Source organism: Gadus macrocephalus, chromosome 13, assembly GCF_031168955.1.
Source record: "Gadus macrocephalus chromosome 13, ASM3116895v1".
Lineage (NCBI taxonomy): Eukaryota > Metazoa > Chordata > Actinopteri > Gadiformes > Gadidae > Gadus > Gadus macrocephalus.
Window position 1 is genome coordinate 11,463,275 of NC_082394.1, and position 5,116 is coordinate 11,468,390.

Genomic DNA, 5,116 nt, shown 5'->3' on the forward strand with positions numbered 1-5,116 from the left:
AAACAGACCTGTGAAGTACACACACGCACGCACCCACGCATACAAAAACACACCACATAACACACACCCACACAAACATACCCACAAAAACACATGGCAACACAAAAACACACTCACACACACACACACACACACACACACACACACACACACACACACACACACACACACACACACACACACACACACACACACACACACACACACACACACACACACACACCATATAACAACTCACACACACACACCACATAACAACACAGACACAAATAACAACACACACAAACCCTGCAAACAAACTGTTGTGTGGGGCTTGGCGGTGCAGGCGGGTAAAGTGCTTAGATGTGCACATCAGAGTCATAGGAGCCAGATCACTTCACAAGTCTCTCAGCACACGCTGGGCCACCTTCATCAACGAAAGGGCAACCAGGTCATCCCTTAAAACTCTTGGCTGCCTCCTTTCGGTCCCTTTCATTCCCCATACAGACCTGCAGCATATCAGCACCCTTCCTGCTTCTTGTGTCCACACAGACCCAGCAGGGCGCCTCACATCCCCACCCCAGACCCCCTCTTTTTTTTATCTTCTCTTGAGGCTTTTTTCTTCCTTCTCACACAAGGAGACAAGGAGGAGGTGAGGGATTCAGGGAGATATTGATACATCAGCCACCTCGTTACCTCCTCCCGCACCTTGATAAACGGACACCAGCTCATAAACCATTTCACACAAATCTAAGTTGTACACGAACATCAGAAGGATGTTGCCCTGAAGCCTCGCAAAGCATTGTCCTGCGGCTGGAGGCAAAGGCATACTGCGCAGTCGGGACATGCATGAGCTATCGGAGGAGAGGAGGCATCAATAGAGGGATCAAAGCAATCAAGGCGCCGCCGAAAGGGATATCGGTGTGATAAATCACAGCTTGGCCGCTGGAAATCCGCAAGGTGGTGGCGGTCCCAAGGGGTATCGGCTTGAGGGTTAGGGGATGTAGGGCCCCAACGCAGACGTTGACCACTGGGCTGGAGGTGGGAGGTATGATGCTTCTGGGCTAGAGGGCTGGGGGAGGTAGGAGGCTACTGGGCTGGAGGTGGGAGGTATGATGCTTCTGGGCTAGAGGGCTGGGGGAGGTAGGAGGCTACTGGGCTGGAGGTGGGAGGTATGATGCTTCTGGGCTAGAGGGCTGGGGGAGGTAGGAGGCTACTGGGCTGGAGGTGGGAGGTATGATGCTAGAGAGCTGGGGGAGGTAGGAGGCTACTGGGCTAGAGGGCTGGCGGGGTAGGAGGCTACTGGGCTGGAAGTGGGAGGTAGGGGGCTACTGGGCTGTAAGTAGGGGGTTTCTCTGCTGGAGGGGCTACTGGGCTTGGAGAGCCGGGGGTTTACTTTATGGTCAGTAGGACAGCCATCCACAACACGTGCCTCTGGGAACGAGCACGGAGACGCTCTTTATTCACAAGAACAAGTCAGTGTGATTCTTGATCGCAATGTCACTTTGTGACACCGTGACCTTTGAGCAGGGGTTTTATTCTCCAAGCGTTATCCTTTGATTCAAGGCTTCTCTCTCTCTCTCTCTCTCTCTCGCTCAATCTCTCCTTCGCCCCCCCCCCCTCCCCCTCTGTCTCTCTCTTTAACATATTCCCCCTCTTTCCCTTTCTCTCTCTCTCTCACTCTCTCCTTTTGTGTAACCTTTTCTCTATCCCTCTCTCACACTCTAGAGAAATGCTGACGGATACCCCTGCGAGATTAACCTGGTGGCCGTGGGACTGGGGGGGAGGGATAATAGAGCGAGATCATTGAAGAGTAGTCATGATTGGAGAATAGTCTGGGAAGCAATACCTGCATTAGGAGCAATCATGTTTAAGCTTTGTTTCCACGTACTGTGCATTTGATCATGAAACGTTGCAGTTTTCACCTTTTTATACCACGTCTGTTGTTTACCCGCCTGCTGTTTCCCAGTACACACTGAAGTATGACTTAATAATGCGATGACCGCAAGCTAGCAGCTGCGAATGTCATCTCAATGGCTAACACCTACAGCTCAAGCTCCCTGGGGGACAACCCCTTTCACCTTACAGGCCAATGAATACAGTAAGCGAGGCACCGAGATGTGCTCTCTGGCTCTCTGCGGATGCATAGGGATGAGGCAAAGGAGCAGGAGGAAGCTATCAAGGGCTTTTATAACCTTGTTTGCTGCATGCAGAGGCACCTTCCACTATCTTAAGCCCACATCGCGTGAGCAAGAAACTCGCAGGACCCTCGACTAATTAACCTTGTGGAGACAGCCTCTGTAGACAGGAGACCCAGGCCAGAATACTAAGGAGGTTTGCGCCAGGTCATTAGCGGAAAGATTAACACATCCAACTTTTCAAGTGGCTTTTTTTGACACAAAACCAATATTAGCCTGAACCAGAGTCCTGGTTCCGCGGGACAGAATTCTAAAGTGACGCACATGTCTTGGTCCTATTTCCGTCCCCATAAAGACCAAAAGTTCTTTAGCCATTTCCCTGGCAGTTCTATTATGGCGATGTATGTTGTTTAGTGAACAGCGGTATATAGAGGGGGCATTTTCCAAGATATTGGTATTTCATTGAGTATTCCCTCCTCACCCACAATGGAATTGGCAAATATGTCAGTGATATGGCAGTGTTTCAAACACGAGGGAACACAGAGTCACAGATCACATCCAGTCACGCGGCAGGAGATGGAAACAGGACCGATCACGTCTCTACGAGATGTGACTCAGATATGATGATGATGATTCATATTGGTGGTGTGGGGGGGTAGTGATAGCATAAACAAACAGATCTACCAATGAAAGGCGGCCTGTTCTATTCTCATGATGTGTGTTATCCTGGAGGGAACTAATAGGATCCGGGGCATAATGGCGTGTTGTTAAGGAGAATATGAATGTTCACACAGCTTTTCTTATCTGGACACGGCATCGAGCTGCTCTCTGTGGGATCAGCTGTTATCTGCATCCCTTGATTTCCTCACGGTTCGTCGTTTTTCATTCAAACTTATCTACACAACACACCTGCCAGATATGTCAGGGGGGGTGGGGGGGTGGGAGGGATTGGATGGTGGGCGAAGGCTACACTTATCTTAAATCCCATCCGTAAATTCCCTGGTTGAATAGTAGGAAGTGTTTCTGCCTACATCTGCAGGAAAGGAATTGGAAATGAAAGAATAAATTTGAATTAGTAGTGTGTAGATGAAAAGGGACACTTGGACACTTCAACATAATAGGACCCACAATGATGTTTGAAAGTCTTCCATACTATTTTTTTTATGGATTCCACCTTCCCTCATTGACAAGATGGATGGTGTAAAAAGGGCAAAATGACTGAAGAGTGGCTGTAAATCTGATTTGTAAGGAGGTGGAGGAGTGGTCGGAGAGGGGGGGGGGGGGGGGATGAGGCTGACGCTTGCAGGAATTATCACCTCTTAACCCCCTGATTGATAGTTGTTGATGCGTGTCCCTGCGCGTGTGCGTGTGTGTGTGTGTGTGCGTGTGCATACGTGCGTGCACGTGGGTGTGCATGCGTACATGTGCCTGTGTGCGTGCGTGTGTGTGCGTGCGTGTGCCTGCATGCATGCGTGTGTGACACAGCATACTGTCTTCCTGTAAAGAGGGCGGGCTGCGTGAATGCCATGCTGTGTGACAGCATGGGGGGCCCCTCTGAGTCCTTCTGCGCTTCATGCATCATGCTGTTTGTGTTGGACCATCGGTGTCAAGGGACTGAGCATCTTCAAGAATCCCAAGCGGATCAGCAGCTAGATATTTGTTCAGAATATAAGGTATCATTGACCGGTCATTTACTATCGGTTTGGCATTAGAACAGACGATTTGCTGTCTTCAGAATGCTGTTACTGCAACTCTTTTTCCTACCCAGTATCTTGCCGCTCTCTACTTGTTTTTATTTGAAAACTGGTACGGTTGAACCCATGCTATGGCTGAAGTCCTGTTAGGGTTGGAGCCCTGGCAATCAAAATCGAGTGCGAACTATGACAACCGCTCCGAGATCTGATTGGGTTGGACTTCTGTATTCACGGATTAAGGACTAAAGTTTTTGTCTGACATTAATTTGCTTACTATTGAAATACAGTCTAAACTTATTAGAAAATCGTTGCTTCAATTCCACCAGTGATCGAAAATTCTTTCACTTTAGCATTCATTATTCCACATTCCATTATTCCCGATCGCTACAACACCCATTATACCATTAGCACATTAGCCCATTTTACCCACATTTCCAACCCTCTGAATTATGAATAACATCCCCTTTTAATCCCAGCTGGAGCTCTCTCCCTGTTGTGCATATCAAACACAGAAAAAAAGACAAAAAGACAACACATGCCCAAGACCCGAACTCTTTTGGTGGATCTGCAGCTGCCACCAGGACCTCGGCCGCTACGAACTCTGCAGGACATTTAATAAGAGTAGTGCTGTATAATACAATTATAATACGAAGAAAAATAAATACTAACAACACACTGGTGAGCCATGCAGACAAACCCCAAACCCAGCCAATACTGAAGAGGTTAGGGATCACATAACTACGGTAACCAAATTGTAAAGATAATTTCACTTCACAAAATGTAATTAATATAGATCTGAATTAAAATGTACAAATCAGATAACACTCATTTAATAATGCAAGAGGACTACAGCAATGATGTGGAAAACAATAATAGATTGATGAGCAGGACAAATTTGTCTTTAGAAGGTTTATCAATTGAATGACACCACACCTACTCATTATCATTAACTTTAACAATTACAAAAAAATATAATAACTTATTTTAGAAATGTGTTTAGTTTTAGATAAACTAGAAGGCCAAGATCATTATTTATTCACCATACAAGTGACCCTCACTGTATTAATCCTATTTATCATGAGTCATTGGTCCAGTTGTCCATGAGTTTTTGCTTCGGTTACCATATTCCACATGTACCCACCTCTCATGTATGGCACTCTTATCCTATGTGCCCTGTTCAAGGTTTCATCCTTTTCCCACTGGACTTCAGTGCGGGGTTTGTCCTCGCTTGTTTGAAGGCTACGGGGCTAGCAGTAGCTGTCAAACTGCATCTGAACGCGGGCCCTGCGAATCCCTTTGAGACTC